The sequence below is a fragment of the Mustela lutreola genome, chromosome 1, assembly GCF_030435805.1.
Source record: "Mustela lutreola isolate mMusLut2 chromosome 1, mMusLut2.pri, whole genome shotgun sequence".
Taxonomy (NCBI): Eukaryota; Metazoa; Chordata; class Mammalia; order Carnivora; family Mustelidae; genus Mustela; species Mustela lutreola.
In genome coordinates this window covers 139,880,608-139,898,475 of record NC_081290.1, presented here as the reverse complement: position 1 = coordinate 139,898,475, position 17,868 = coordinate 139,880,608, and the positions used below count along the sequence as shown (strand labels likewise).

The 17,868-nt window shown below is 37.0% G+C and overlaps 1 protein-coding gene across 2 annotated transcripts in view; it reads right to left on the bottom strand.

Annotated features, from left to right (window-relative positions):
• The window catches only part of CLCN3 (chloride voltage-gated channel 3), a 101,966-nt gene that overhangs the window by 70,762 nt on the left and 13,336 nt on the right, over positions 1–17,868 (bottom strand). The window lies entirely within an intron of this gene.

The window sequence follows — 17,868 nt, the reverse complement described above, 5'->3', positions numbered from 1 at the left end:
TCACTTCATGAGGGAAATATAACCTTGATACTAAAATGAGAACAAAATGACAAAGGAAAGCTACCAGCAATCTGTTATAAACAGATGTAAAAGTCCTAAACAAAAGTAAACCAAACCCAGCAGTTTATATACAAGAGAAAAACCTAAAACAATACACTACTACATCAATGATCAAACTGAGTTTTTACATGGAATGCAAGTTGGTTTAAGCATCTGAAAAATCAACAGTTTATTAACAGAAACAAAAATATACATCAAATAATCACCTCAAAAATGGAAGGAAATGATAAATGCAAAAACCATTCATTCTTAAATCAACTAGGAATGGATGTAAACCTATTTAATAAACGATAACACAAAAATTCATTAACATCACACTTAAATTTCAAGGTGAATACTTAATGGTGAAACCTCAGGATCAGAACAAGACAAAAGACTCCAGCAATCACCATTTACATTCAACTGTTTACTAGAGGATCTACCCAGTGCAGTTAAACAAGGGGGAAAGGGTAGGGAAAACTATAAAGACCAGGAAGAAACAAAGTGGTCACTATTTGCCAATGACACGATTATATATATATTTTTTATTATTTTATTTATTTATTTGACAGAGATCACAAGTAGGCAGAGAGGCAGGCAGAGAGAGGGAGAGAGAGGGAAGCAGGCTCTCTGCTCAGAGAGCCCGATGAGGGGCTCGATCCCAGAACCCTGAGATCATGACCTGAGCGAAAGACAGCGGCTTAACCCACTGAGCCACCCAGGCGCCCCAACACGACTATATTCTTAAGAGACATCACAAATAGGTCATTTTAATTACAGTTATGCAAGGTTGATGAATTTTTTGTTGTTGTTGTTAAATATTTTATTTATTTATTTGACAGAGATCACAAGTAGGCAGAGAGGCAGGCAGAGAGAGTGAGGTGGGAAGCCGACTCCCTGCTGAGCAGAGAGCCGGATGCGGGGCTGGATCCCAGGACTTGGGATCATGACCTGAGCCAAAGGCAGAGGCTTTAACCCACTGAACCACCCAGGCACCCCAAGGTTGATGAATTTTTAAAAAATCAATATTCAGAAGCTGTATTTCAAAAATATGCCAGCAGATAGGATTTTAAATTTAAAACTAAAAATAGCATTAAATGCCAACAGCATTACAAAAATTACCTAGGAATGAGTGCAACAAATAATGAAGACAAAGGTCACTAGGAAGGACTAAAACTTTATTGGAAGATATTCAAAAAGACTCAAGTAAGGGCGCTTGGGAGGCTCAGTGGGTTAAAGCCTCTGCCTTCGGCTCAGGTCATGATCCCAGGGTCCTGGGATCGAGCCCCATGTCGGGCTCTCTGCTCGGCAGGGAGCCTGCTTCCTTCTCTCTCTGCCTGCCTCTCTGTCTGCTTGAGATCTTTGTCTGCCAAATAAATAAATAAAATCTTAAAAAAAAAAAAAAAGGACTCAATATGTAGAGGAGAATACCATTTTCAAAAATTAGATTCAAAGTGAACTCGAGACTCAATTAAATGCCAATCAAAAACCTGAAAGAAGACTTTACCTCTGTTCTGACCTTAGTGTGCACTTTCTAACTGATGAAGTTCTTCTTTCCAGCTGAGGCAGAAGACCCAATGCGCAAAAGCATCCTGTAATGGGAACGAAAACTACCCTGACACCAGTAAGACCCCACATTTTTTACACGAAGACAATGATCAACCTGACTGACCTTTACAGCCAACGTTGCATGTACCCATCAACCTTTGTCCCACATTCCCCTTACATAAACCTTGAAATACTTTCTGCACTTTGGAGACAGTCTTTGAAACGTTAGTCCACTATCTTCCTGGCACTGGCCTCACAGAAATAAACTCCTTTGTTGTTCCACCGTCACCTGTCTCACTGCCTTCCAATTTTGTCAGCAGTGAGTGGCCAAACGTGGTCTATTTGGGAACCCTGGAGCCAGGTGCTCTTCCATCCTTGGACCCTAGTTAAAAACCCAGCAGGCTTTTTTATGACAAATTACACTCAAATTTACATAGAAATAAAAAGGCCCAAGAATAATCAAGACAGTCTTAAAGGGAGAGGACTTGCTTTACCAGATACTGAGAGTGTTTTAATCACAGAAACATTATAAACAGAATGCTTCTGGCATACAGCTAAAATAAATAAATAAACCAATCACACACAATAAAGAGTCAAGAAATAGATCCTCCTATATATGAGTCTTGGTGTATAGCAGAGGTTGCACTATAGAAGAATGAAGAAAAAAATGATTTTCTTAGTATTTAGCATTAGGACAACAGGCTATCCATACGGGAAAAAGCTAAATACACCTAATCCATTCACCTACACATACATACATACACATACACACACATACACACACTTATACACACACCACTCAGGTAATTATAGACCTAAAGGTAAATATAGTTCTACAGTAAAAGGCAAATACAGCTCTTACAAAATAATATAGCAAAATATATTCATATATTCATGATCTCAGCAATAGCCATAAAGCAAAAGATTAATACAGAGGACCACGTTACAAGTAAGAATATTTGTTCATAATTCGTCCATTAGGAGAATGCTACAGACAGTTTATATCCCACCAAATTTTTATGTTGAAAGTTAATCCCCCATGTGATGGTATTTAGAGGTGGGAACTTTGGGAAGTGGTCATGAGGGTGGTCAGGAATGGGATTAGTGCCCTTACAAAGAGACTCCAGAGAGTTACCTCAAGGACACAGCAAAAAGACTGCAGACTATGAACCAGAAGCAACACCTCCTCACCAGACAACCAGTCTGCCAGTGTCTTGGACATCCCAGCCTCCAAAACTGTAGAAATAAACTGTGAGCAACACATAAAAATAAAACCGAAAGCCATGCTTGTTGTTTAGGCCAACCAGTCTATAGTATTTTTGTTAAAGCAGTCCAAATGGACAACAGAAAATGAAACAAGACCCATAGAACAGAAAATATTTATAACAATATGACCAACAAAAAACTTGTATATAGAAAATAAAGAATTTTCACAAATATCTCAGATACATCAACAGAAAAATGGGCAAATGACTTAAATAGGTACTTCAAAAAAAATTTTTTTTTAATAGCCAACGAGCATGAAAAAATGCTCACCCTCCTTGGTGACCAAGGAAATGTAAATGAAAACCACAATCTGAATCTATTATTTAGCCAACAGATGGACAAAATTAAAAGTGTGACAAAATTAAGAGGTTGGTGAATGTGGAGCAAAGGAAGCTTTCATACATAGCTCACCCAAGTGTAAATGCGAATACCACTATGGAAAACATAACCTATGCTACAATAAATTCACTCCAAATGAATTTACACACATATACACCAGAGCAAATGCAAAATAATCAAAGTAGCAATGTTTGTAACCACCAAAAACTGCTGATAATTCAAAGATTCATCAATATTAAAAAAGAAACAGGTATGGTATTCATAAAAAAGAATAATGTAGTCTAGAGCAACATGGCAACAAGCACCTACTGCCTGCAATATAAAAGATTCTTGAGGGGGTGCCTGGGTGGCTCAGTGGGTTAAAGCCTCTGCCTTCGGCTCGGGTCATGATCCCAGGGTTCTGGGATTGAGCCCCACATCTGGCTCTCTGCTCAGTGGGGAGCCTGCTTCCTCCAATCTCTCTCTCTCTGCCTGCCTCTCTGCCTACTTGTGATCTCTACCAAATAAATAAATAAAATCTTTAAAATTTTTTAAAAAATAAAGCTACTAATAAAAAAATAAAAAATAAAGAAAATTAAAAAGATTCTTGAAAATCACACTGCATAAACACAAGCAAGAAATACATACCATATAATTCCTTTTATTTAATAATCTGTAATTTTCCAAAACAGGCAATGCTAAATTATAGTTTTAAGGATGTATACTTACATCACCACGCCATAAAGTAAAGCAAAAAAAGGTGACTAGACAAAGAGAAAATGGTATTTACCTCTAGGGAAAGGAAAAGGGTTGAGATTGTTAAGGTACATGCAGGAGGCTTCTGAAGTATGGTAACGCTTTCTTTTCTTTTCTTTTTAAGATTTTGTTTACTTACTTGACAGAAAGAGACAGCGAGAGTGGGAATACAAGCAGGGGGAGTGGGAGAGGGACCCTGGGATCATGAACCTAGCCGAAGGCAGATGCTTAACAACTGAGCCACCCAAGCACCCCTCTTCTTTTCTTTTTTAAAGATTCATTCATTCATTCATTTTAGAGCGAGAGAGAGAGAGAAGGCATGTGTGCGCACACATGCCCATGAGGGGGAGGAGGGACAGCAGGAGAGAATCAGACTCCCCACTGAGCCAGAGGTAGAATGGATCTCATGGTCCATGAGATCATGACCTGACCTGAAACTGAGTCGGATGCTCAGTCAACTGAGCCACCCAGGAGCCCCAGTGCTTTATTTCCTTAACCTGGTTATAATGCAAAAGTCCCTGCTTTGTTATAACTCATTAAGCTGGATAATTATGCTTTATGCATTTTTCTGGTATATGTTACATTTCACAATTCAAAAAGTTTTTTTTCTAACTTTTTTTTTTAGACTCTACTCTATTTTTTCAGTGTTCCAAGATGGATAGTTTACATATCACACCCAGTGCTCCATGCAATATGTGCCCTCCTTAATACTCACCACCGGGTTCATCCAACCCTCACCCACCTCCCCTCCAAAATCCTCAGTTTGTGAGATAGAAACTTATCCTATCTTTAATTCTATTAACATCTAATATGGATTTATTTTTATTTCTTGCTTCTCTACCCCAACACTCTAGTCTAATCTTATTTACAGTTTCAATCAGTTACAGAAAACAAGTTTGTAAGTATCTACATTGACTTTTATTTGTTATAAGCCCAGCTTCTTCCAAGGAACGTCCCCTAAATGACTATTTAAACAGATCCAAAAACTCCACATGATTTTATATATTTACTTCAGTATATGATGTTACAGGCTTAGCTCAAAACTCCTGAAAGCTTTCTCAAATAGAATTCTTAACTGGAATCACAACACGAAACATGATTTAACCAGCTATTTTCTTAATTCTTCCAAGAACAGTTCAGAGGTAATGTTCTACATGCACAGGAGAAACATTAATTTATTACTTCATGACATTATGGTAAGAGAGGTAGAGTACACACACAAAATTATTCCTTGACTCAATTTCAGTTAACTTTCTGTGGGCTTTTAAAAAAATAATTTAGGGGCACCTGGGTGGCTCAGTGGGTAAAGCCTCTGCCTTCAGCTCAGGTCGTGGTCCCAGGGTCCTGGGATCGAGCCCCGCATCGGGCTCTCCGCTCAGCAGGGAGCCTGCTTCCCTCTCTCTCTCTGCCTGCCTCTCTGCCTACTTGTGATCTCTGTCAAATAAATAAATAAAATATTTTTAAAAAAGAAACGTTAATTTATTACTTCATGACATTATGGTAAGAGAGGTAGAGTACACACACAAAAATTATTCCTTGACTCAATTTCAGTTAACTTTCTATGGGCTTTTAAAAAAATAATTTAGGGGCACCTGGGTGGCTCAGTTGTTAAGCGTCTGCCTTCGGCTCAGATAATGATCCCACAGTCCTGGTATCGAGCCCTGCATCAGGCTGCCTGATTGGCGGGAAGCCTGCTTCTCCCTCTCCCACTCCCCCTGCTTGTGTTTCCTCTCTCACTGTCTCTCTATCAAATAAATAAATAAAATCTTTAAAAATAATAATAATAAATAAATAAATAATTTGATTTTTTGTAGAGCAATGGTAATAATTGCAGTTAATATTTTAGGTATAAATCATCAGGTTCTATATATTTCAATAAAAACTAGGCTCACTTCTTTCCAGTGACTTTTTAAAAAGATTTATTTACAGAGAAAGAATGCAGATATGTGCATGTATGGGGGGAATGGGCAGAGGGACAGAATCTCAAGCAGACTCCCACTTAGCGCAGAGCCCAATGCTGGGCTTGATCCTGCAACCCTAGCATCATGACATGAGCTGAAACCAAGAGTCAGACACTTAACTGACTGAGCCACCCAGATGTCCCTCCAGTGACCTTTATGATGATAGTATCTGACTGGCTTTGACTGCCTTTCCACTGGTATTTTAGGCTATTTTTATCAAAGTGTCACTTTATAATACCAAGTTCTTTTCCTTTGTTCATTAGTAACATCTTCAATGACAGCACTTCATAAACTTAGTATGGGTTATTTTTCCCTAAATGCATTACCATGCTCTTACACAAACACACAAATTAGGGAAGTCCCTCACTCCACACGTATTAGGTAGGTGAAATAGGTTGCTCTGACTGAAGTGACCTGGAGATGCAGGTGCAGAAAATGTTTACAAGACAATTGGCAACAGAATATAAAGAGTGTCAAATTTATCAAGAACATGACACTGCTTAGAATAAGAATCACATGAACCTTAGAATTATTTATTTCTAAAAATAATTCTGAGTAGACCATTTGAAAGAGTTAAGACCTTTTCCCAACAGAGAGCCAATAAATGGTAGTGGTAGTATTTTATTATCTTACAAGAATTTCTAAAAACCCCTTTACCAAGAAGATTCATGATATAACCATCTCATGCTTTTTAAAGGCTTAATAGTTTAATGTTGCCAAATTCAAAATTTTTTAAAGATTTTATTTATCTATTTATCCTGGGGGACTGGGGAGCAGAGAGAGAACAGGCTCCACACTGAGCCTGACATGGGGCTCAATCTCAGAACCCTAAGAACATGAGCTGAGCTGAAATTAAGAGTTGGATGCCTACTAAATCACCCAGGTGCCCCAACAAATTTAGATTTGGAGCCAAGTGCCTCATTATTAGAACAATGCCATCAATGTTATCTGTACATGTCAGATAAAACAGTAAGACTAAAATGAACCTGTCATCTACTAAAGACAACATACACAAATGTAACCTTTAAAACTCTGAGCAAAGTCAGATCATCAAAATACATTTCTGGGATTTCTGGAGTTCTACCACAACTTTATACTAAGTAATTTTTTTTTGCCTATAAAGCCACATGCAAGGACACTATATTTACTAAAAAAATTACTCCTGGATTACTTTATTAATGTTTTCTACCTGCAATTGCTAACAAAGAGCTTCATTATTCTTATTCACAGAAAGCAACCAACTCTATCTTAGCAGCATTCAGGCTTTTTACCTTAGCAACAATTCAATCACCAACCACCTAGCATGGTGTCTGGCCCAAAAGGAGCCTAATAATTATTTACAGAACGGAATATGCATAGAACTGAGTCTTGAGTAAAATACCAGAATTATCAGTTATCAATGTATAGCAGGATTATGAAAAACTTTCATTTACTAACTTGTATTTTTATCATTCATGTTTCCTACAATAAACATATTTTTGCTTTTATTATTTAAGAAGTTAGGGGCACCTGGGTGGCTCAGTTAGTTAAATGACTGCCTTTGGCTCAGGTCATGATCCTAGAGTCCCAGGATCAAGGCCCATATCTGGCTCCCTGCTTGGTGGGGAGTCTGCTTCTTCCTCTGACCCTCTCCCCTCTCATGCTCTCTCTCTCTCTCTCTAAAATAAATAAATAATATCTTTTTTAAAAATAAAATAAAAAGCTAACTCTTCCCAACTCATTTTTTTTTTTTAAAGATTTTATTTATTTATTTGACAGAGAGAGATCACAAGTAGGCAGAGAGACAGGCAGAGAGAGAGAGGAGGAAGCAGGCTCCCTGCTTAGCAGAGAGCCCTATGCGGGACTCGATCCCAGGACCCTGAGATCATGACCTGAGCCAAAGGCAGCGGCTTAACCCACTGAGCCACCCAGGCGCCCCCCAACTCATTTTTTAAAATAAACTTTATTATGAACTAATTTTAGATCTGCAGAAAGTTGCAAAGACAGTACAAAGAGGTCCCAAATACCTCTCACTCAGTTTCTTTAACTGTTAATATCTTTTATTCTCATAGTACATTTGTCTAAACTAAGAAACTGGCAATGGTACATAACTATTAAGTAAACTCCAGACCTTATCTTTTTTACCAGTTTTTATACTCATGTCCTCTTCCTATTCCAGGTTTCAACCCAAGATACCACAATGTATTTTAACATGTCTCCCTAAACTCCTCTGGCCTACAACAACTTCTCAGTCTTTCCTGATTTTTCATGACCTTGACTGGTGAAGTATCCTGCAAAATGTCCCCCCCAGTGGAGATTTGTCTATTGTTTCTCTTGGGGGTTAGAGTGGAATTATGGGTCTTTGAAAAGAATTATCACAAAGGTAAACTGCCCATCCTGTCACATCATAGGAGTATGTAATATCCACAGGATATCACAGGTGATATTAACCTCCCTTACTTGGTTACAGTAGTGTTTGCCATGCTTCTCCACTGCAAAGTTACTATTTTCTCCTTCTTTTCCTACTTTATTCTTTGGAAGTAAGTCACTAAGTCTACCACACCCTTAAGGGAAAGGAGATAGGAAGTAAGCTCCTCCTCCATGAGGAAGGAATATTTACATAAATTATTTGGAATTCTTCTACAAGGGAGACCTGTCTCTTTTCCTCCATTTATTTATTCATTCAATCATTTATATCAATGTCTATCACTTACATCATATATACATGCTCATTTATATTTAATTTATACTTTGGTTATAATCTAATTGTGCACTATTTATTTGGTTGCTCCAATTTTTCCAGTTTTGGCTATTTGGAGCTCTTTCAGGTTAATTCCTGTGTTCCTTGGACAATCCCTCACCCTTTTGTGTTTGTTTTTTTGTTCTGTTTTGTTTTGACACTTCCTTACTTCTGGTACTACACACAATCTGGGCTCATCTTGTATATTCCTTGCTCAGTTCTAGAATCAGCAACTCTCCAGGGCAATCCATTATTAAGTCCTGGAGTTAACCATTTAAGATTTTTGTGAACCCAGGATAATCTATCTGAAGGTCAACATGTAACCTCAAAGCTGCACAAGTGTGGGCGTCTGGGTGGCTCAGTGGGTTAAGCCGCTGCCTTCGGCTCAGGTCATGATCTCAGGGGCCTGGGATCGAGTCCCGCATAGGGCTCTCTGCTCAGCGGGGAGCCTGCTTCCTCCTCTCTCTCTCTGCCTGCCTCTCTGCCTACTTGTGATCTCTCTCTGTCAAATAAATAATAAAATCTTTTTTAAAAAGTTTAAAAAAAAAAAAAAGCTGCACAAGAGTAAATAAGTTTAAACTTTTGAGTACCCAAGCCAAAATTGCCACAAATGACCCTCAAACATAATAACAACACTTCCACCCTTTATTATATTCTTTTGTTTCCAAAAACTGAGTGGAATTGGGTGGGTAGAATAGATTTTTTTTTTTTTTAAAGATTTTATTTATTTGACAGAGAGAAATCACAAGTACACTGAGAGGCAGGCAGAGAGAGAGAGAGAGAGAGAGAAGGAAGCAGGCTCCCTGCTGAGCAGAGAGCCCGATGCGGGACTCGATCCCAGGACCCTGAGATCATGACCCGAGCCAAAGGCAGCAGCCTAACCCACTGAGCCACCCAGGCGCCCGGTAGAATAGATATTTTGCATTTATTTTTCAGATAAGAAAACTGAGAAATAGAAGTGATGACAATGAGTAATGTCAGGGAGCCAGATATTGATATTGATAGAGCCAATATCTTCCATCCTTCGCATTCTTCCTCTCAGACAGCACCATCACCATGGTGGGACCCTTAGCAATACAGCTGTAACAATATGGGTATACTCATAGTTCCTGCTACTCCACTGAATATCCTAGGCTTCTTAGGTGCCCAGTTAAATCAAAACTTTTCTCTATATAGCCATATTAGTTCAACAAATAAAAAGGAAAAAATACTCCTAAAAATCCTAAAAGATGATTGGCAATTATGGTAAAATATATTTTTTTTATAAAACAGCAACCTTTCAATGTGCTTCTGCTGTGTGCACACCAATATATCATGCATTTTAAGAAGGGAGGATAATGGCGGTTCACAGACCTGTACCCCTGGGGATAAAAATACATTATATGTTTATAAAAAATTTAAATAAATAAATAAATAAATAAATAAATAAATAAGAAGGGAGGATAAAATAAACAGCATATGTGGCTGCCTGTGATATACTAATATCCTGTCCTCACAAAGTCTAGAAATAAGGAAAATAAGATTGCTCATCAGGAGTTAAAATATGTAATCAATACATAATGGATCAGCTCTAAAACCACGTAGGCAGAAAAATAAACAACATACAAGCCAACAAGATTTACTGGGATAATTATACTGAAAGAGAGTACAGCTTAATCTAGGAGGAGGGCAGGCTATAAAGAAAAAGGCAAGTAAGGAAAGTCAAGAAAGCAAACACAGTAAAAGCAATACAATTAACTAGATAGGAAGGGCCCCTAGCACAAACCTGGAAAGTTTGGTAAGGCTTTCCAGAGGAAGTGAGGTCTAACATGAGAAGCAAAGTACAAGCAATAATTGGTATATGGGCAAAGGAAACATGTTCAAAGACCTGGAGATACAACAGCCTGGCATATGCCCAAACCCTAACACTGACAAGGCCCACACCAAGAGTACAAAGGAAGACTCATTTGCCATGTGATTAAATATTTAAAAGTTATCAAGCAAGTCAACAAACTATTAAAGAAATATATTCTAGGGGCGCCTGGGTGGCTCAGTGGGTTAAGCCGCTGCCTTCAGCTCAGGTCATGAGCTCAGGGTCCTGGGATCAAGTCCCGCATCAGGCTCTCTGCTCAGCAGGGAGCCTGCTTCTCTCTCTCTCTCTCTCTCTGCCTGCCTCTTCATCTACTTGTGATTTCTCTCTGCCAAATAAATAAATAAAATTTAAAAAAAAAAGAAATATATTCTATCCTCCTATGTTGAAAATACACCTTAAAATGACTTAAAAGTTTCAGCTCAGTTTTATAGATGTGTAGCCAAGCTAGTGACAATTTGGAAAACACTGCAAGGCATGAAGAAGATTAAAAGCAGCCAAATTCCAACACCAAGAGAAAAATCATTATTTTGGTGTATTTCTCTCCAAAGTTGTGTGTACACATATATATATATATATATATATAATATTTTAAGAGAAATGATAACACATTATAAAGATTTTGCCCTTTAAATATAATAAGCCTTTCCACTCTTACGGCCTACAATACAAGTCACTCTATTCGGTTACCCAATGTGTATTCTGTGGCTGGCTTATCTTGAAAGAGAACCTTCAACGTGGGGCCAAGTGTGTTCTACAGACCCCTGAAGACCCCCAACATCCTTTTCAGGGGACTGATAAAGCTGAAACTTTTCATAATAATACATGTATTATTATTTAAATGATATATATGATCAGTTTCCTACTGCTAATGTAACAAATTAACACAAACTTTGTGGTTTAAAACAATACAAATTTATTCTCTTGCAGTTCTGGAAGTCAGAAGTCTAAAATCAAGATGACTGCTGGGCTACACTGCTTCTGGAGGCATTAGTATACAGTACATTTATGATATTCTGGCAAGATTCACAGATATATTTTAGAGTATTTTGTATAAATGGATTCTATAGAAGGTTTCAGAAGTCACCAGTGTGTGCGTGTATTTGTTTTTAATTTATTTTTACCTATCTATCTATTTATTTATTTATTTTTTGCTGAAGGTTTGCTACACATTACATAGCAGTGATTTTAGAATTATCTTTTGGAGTTATAATAGTTATTTGTTTATTTCAGCCAGTTTTCTTTAGGAAACTGAAGAGCCTAACAAAACCTAAGACTGAATAGAAGCCACTAGAAGGCCTCGTAAAAAAAGGGGAGGATAGGTATCCTTTGTGAAAATATTTTACATCTGCCAGAAGATAGAGTCCAATATATCCAACAGGAAAGGAACATAGAAGAAAATAGAAACAGCTAGAGTCCCTACCATTAATTAGTTACTGTGCTAAAGATTCTACATATATTATTCACATAATAAAGTCTCAACACACACTTAATTCTCAGAGCAATCATTTAAAGAGTACGGAAAAAAAAAAAAACAAGGCATAGAGAGGCTAAGTGACTTGCAGAGGTAGTAACTGGCAGAGCCAGGATGTAAATACAGGTCTACAACTTAAAAGCCACTAAACATAACAGATCTTCATTCAACACATATGCCAAAACACTATCAGTACTTTCCAGTGATCAACTCCTTATTTTTCTGGTATACTAAAAAAATACAGAGTCATGAAAGAATATTTAATACCCGACTGCTTGTCCAACTATCCACTTAAATGCTGCCCAGACATTAAGCAGACACAGAAACAAACTCTTCCCTCTGACATCTGCATCTGCCCTAGTCCATAAGGGTAGATCTGAGACCGTTTCTTCTAGGATGTTCCCCTTCCAATCGCTGTTAACAGAACCCTATCAGCTATGCTGAAAGAAAGGATATCACTACCTTACAAAAGAACATTCACCGTCTCACAACATAATACATTTTCCTACTGCTGGGACTTCATGTATTAGCTCCCCTTCTAGAACAGTCTTTGCAATTCTAAAGGGTTATCAAAATAATATCCTTTTTCTTTGAAGTATAACATTTAAAATCTGTACCACCCAATTTAACACTTACATAGTTAACTGTCAACTGCTGTTCCACATCTTGTACTTCAACTAAACTAACTAACCTTCAAGAACCGAATCTGTATGGAAAACACAAATGGCTACTTACTCTACAGTACTCCAATTTCTTCCTTGCTAACAGAATTTTAACTTTGTTTGGCTGGTGCTGTGCCTAATTCCAAGGAACAAATTATGATTGTTCTAACCAGTCAGTAACCCCACTCCTCTTTGTCAGTCATCAGTCTAGGTATGGGCATGTGATCCAATTCTAGTCAGTGATATAAGAAATCTACTGATACAGTTCTAGGAAAAGTATCTTCTCTGGTAAGAAAAAGAGCAACAAAAAATCCTTTTTTATACCCTTGCCCACTCCTTCCTAATTGGTACTCTCTCCTATTGAAAACCACAAATAAAGACATCATCAATAGTTGATGGCAGCGTGGAAAGACGGAAACACTTATGTCCTCCTAGGGGCTTTTACTTCCTTGAGTTAATTCTGTATCTGTATATAAAGAGTTAATTCTGTATCTGTATATAAAGAGCCAAGAAGCTACTCAAACACAGAAAAATGGGTACACTATTAAATATCATCTGATTTTCCAAATTATGGATATAAGTGTTTATCTGGTTTATAACTTTATAACTAAAATTAGGAAAAAACACATTAGTAATGAAGACAGCAAATGACTAATAAGAGCAAAATACTGCATTTTCTTTCTGTATTTTTTTTTTTAACAAAAAATATCCAGAACTGCCAGGGAACATACAAGACACTAAGAACTTAAAGTGGCAAGATTCTGAAGAAAAAAATGGAGCAGGTAAACAACAGTCTCAGCAACTTTTTGCCCTTGAGCCTTTTCCTGATTTGTAAGTATAGAGACTGAGAACCCTAGCAGAAAGTGAAAGTGGGGAGCTTTTGGCAGTCTTACGGGGTCAAGGAGACAGGATCTGAAGTTCAGAATCACCAATGTGGACTTGAATGGTCCAATATCCTGGAGAAATGAGATAGAACAACTCATTCTATGATACTTTTCCCCCTAAAAATATTTATGGTTCCTAAATTTCATGAGCAAGAGGCCAAGAAACTAAGCAAAAAGTGGTTAAGAGACTAAACTGATAAGGAAAGCTGTCAGTAGTCTCAAAATGTAAGGAGATAAAAACTAAATTTCAGCACCCAACAAAGAGAAGGAGTCTTAGTAAACACATAGCTTTCTACTAAAATCCTCAAGGGCTATGCCCTAAAAATAAAGTAAGTCAAAATATAGACCATCTAGAAAGTCTGAAACCATAAGGCAAATTCTCTTGATCTTTAATGGGATCATTGTAATTTGCTTCTACACAACCTGTCTACCAAGAAAAAAATTAAACACACTAAAGGTGAAGGTATCATCATCCGGAGCATCTTTAATATTTTGTATACAATATCCAGCATTCAATGAAAAATTTAAAAGCATACCTGAAGTCTAGGTCAAAAGACTGGAAAAACAAGAGATAAAAATAGGCAACACATAAAGACCCAGAGGTCCATGTAGAATATTCAGGTATGGACTTTAAACAATCAATATGTTTAAAAACAAAACAAAACAACAACAACAAAAAAAAAGCAGAGAATTTCTACCAGAGTATAGCAATTTATAGGAAATTAATCAAATCGAAATGTGATGGCTGAAAAATAACTGAAATTCAAAACTTGATAGAAAACAATGAGATACCACTACATACCTATTGTAACAACTAAAATCCAAACTACTGACAATACCAAATGTGACAGGTACATGGAGCAATAGGAACTTTCTCATTCACTGTTGGTGGGAATGCAAATGGTACAACCACTTTAAAAGACTATTTTGCAGTTTCTTATAAAACTAAACATACTCTTACCATATGATCCAGCTATTACATTCCTTGGTATTTACCCAAATGAGTTAAAATATCCAAATGAAAAGGAAAAAAAAAGATTAAAAAAACAAAAACAAAGTGCCTAAGAGGGGTGCCTAAGAAACACAAGGATCTCAGAGAAAAGATCTAACACATGTAACTGGAGTCCTAAAAGGAGATGGCAGAAAGAATGGCAGAAACAAGACTTGAGGATTCACTGGTCAAAATTATCCAAAGATTAAAAAAAAAAAAAAAAAAAAAAGGAAAAATAAAAATCAAGTCACAATTCAAGAGGCTCTAATAACCCCAGACCAGATAAATACAAAGAAAACCACACTTAGGCAGCCCTGGTTAAGTTTCTCAAAACCAAACCCAAAACAAAGAAAAAATTCTTAAACGCAGCAAAAAGGGAAAAAATTAGACCGATACCTGACTTCTTAACAGAAATAATGGAAGGCAAATGACACAAGAATTTATCTTTACAGTGTTCAAAGAAAATGACTATAAGGGAATCCTCAGTGGCTCAGCCCGTTGAACATCTGCCTTTGGCTTAGGTCATGATCCCAGAGTCCTTACTTAGCAGGAAGTCTGTTTCTTCCTCTTCCTCTGTCCCTCCCCCTTCTCATGCTCCTGCTCTCTCTCTCTTGCATGCACGCAAGCTCTCTCACTCTCTCAAATAAATAAAATTATTTAAAAATTTAAAAAAAAGAAAGAAAATGACTACGGGGATGCCTAGATGGTCAGTTGGTTAACCATCTGCCTTCAGCTCAGGTCATGATCCCGGGTACTGGGATCAAGCCCCACAGTGGGCTTCCTACTCACCAGGAGCCTACTTTTACCTCTGCCTGCTGCTGCCACTTCCTATTTCATATGCTCTCTCTGTGTGTCAAATAAATAAAATCAGAAAAGAACTATAAATCTGGAAATATATAACTGCAAATATATCCTACAAAAATAAAGGGGAAACAAAAACTTTTACAAACACTGACTGAACTTACTGTTAATAGTAATGAAAGGAAATCCTAATGAGAGTTGTTCAGGCAGAAAGATAATTAATCCAGACCGAAACATGAAAATGCAATACAGAATCAAGAGCAACAGAAAAAGTAAAGACTAAATCTAAATAGACACTAACAGGGTGCCTGGGTGCCTCAGTCCATACAGCATCTGCCTTTGTTTGGCTCAGGTTACCATCCCAAGGTCCTGGGATGAGGCCCTACAGTACTCCCTGCTCAGTGGGGAGTCTGTTTCTCCCTCTCCCTCTGTCCCTCACGCTGCTTGTGTGCACGTGGTCTCTCTCTCTCTCTCTCTCTCAAATAAAATCTTGAATAAATAAACAGTCACTGACATGAAACAATAATGTCTTGTGAAATATAAAATATATGCAAAATTAAAATAGACAACAACAATAGCACAAAAAGTGGGAGGGGGGATAAAATGAAGTAAAATATCCTAAGGTCCTTGCATTCTACATAGAGTGGTAAAAGTACTAATTTTATAGAACTAAAAAGTCAAGAGTGCATGTTATAATTTCTAGAGTAATGCACCAAACAAAATACAAGACAGTGTGTAACTAACAAAGTACTGAGAAGAACAGAAATAGAGAAAAAGAAGGGCCATGACAAACAGGAAACAAAAACAACAGATTTGAACTCAACTATATCGGTGATTACATTAAATGTAAATGGACTACATTACATGGTCTGCAGGACAATAAAAGACCAAAGTGAAAAACAAAACTTAATATATATGCTGGCATAAAGAAATAAAAATATTTCAATATAACAGAGTAGAAAGTCCAGAAACAAATCTACAGAAATATATCCACTTGATAGATGATAAAGATGTCACCGCAGTACACAGGAGAATGGAAGGTCTTTTCAATAAATAGTGCTGGATAAACTAGTTATCCATATAGGAAAAAAATGAATCTAAACCTTTAACTTATATCACATAAAAAATTAGTGGCAAGGTAGATGATAAATCTAAATGTGAAAGGCACAAAAAATAAAACTTCCTGAAGAAAATCAGCTAATTCCTTCATGACCTTGAGCTATGGAAAGAGATCTTAAACAGAACACAAAAAGACAAAAATAAAGGAAAAGATGAACTGGATTTTATTAGAATTGATGGCATCTTCATCAAAAGATTACATTAAGAAAGTGAAAAGGCATGCCAGAGCAAGAAAAGACATCTGCAATACATGTATCTGATAAAGGACTCTTAATCAGAATACATAAAGAACTCATAAAATAGGCAATAAGACTAAAGAGGCAATCTAAAAATCCAGTAAACATGCAAAAGAGGTATTTAAACTCCTAAGTCTTCAGACAAATGTAAAATAAACCCGAAATGTGAGAATACTGCACCCACACTAGAATAGCCAAAATTTTTAAAACTGAAAATACCAAGTATTAGTGAAGATGGGGAGGAACTAGAACTCACACACACACCTGGTATAATGAACATGCTGTAACTACTTTGAAACTATCTTTGACAGGAGCTAGTACTACTGAGATCCACATTCCCTATCACCTAAGAATTCCATTCCACGGTATAAACCCCCCAGATTTGAATAATATTATGTGTGCTAAAATACAGGTACGTGAAAATTCATAATAACAGCATTATTAGTGACCAAAATCTGAAAGAAAAAAAAAAACTAAATATCTGCCAACAATATATGATGAATAGAATAGAAAAACAGCAGCATATTTACACAATGAGATACTACATGGCAATGAAAATAATTACTGCTATACTCAGCAGCATAGATGAATCTCAAAACATAAATGAACCAGACACAATAGAGTATAAATAGTATAATTCCATTTATATAACGTTTAAATACCAATAGAAGTCAAAATAATAGTCACTTTTGAAATTGGAAGGGAAACAAGGGAGAATTCTGAAGGAACAGGTAATGTTTTATTTTTCGATTGAGGGATAATAATGACCATATGTTCACTTTGTATAATTTCTACACATAAGATCTGCTGATTGTTATGATGGCTAATTTTATATGTCAACTTCACTGAGCAAAGGGATGCCCAGATAACTGGTAAAACATTATTTATAGGTATGTTTGTGAGGGTCTTTCCATTAGTATTTGACTCAGTAGACTTAAAAAAGGTGACCTAACCAATGGCAAGTAAGCATCATCCAATCAGTTGAGGATCTCAATAGAACAAAAGGGAAAGAAAAGGTTAAACAGCTCTTTGCTGGATGAAACATCTATCTTCTGCCTTCAGACATCAGTACTTCTAGATCTGCAGCTTTGAAACTTACACCACTGGCTACGTTGGTTCTCAGGTCCCTGGGTTTAGACTAAAACTATATCACCAGCTTTCCTGGGCTTCCAATTCACAGATGACAGATTGTAGGCTTCAGCCTCTACAATCAGGTGAGGCAATCTTTCATCAGAAATCTCTTTC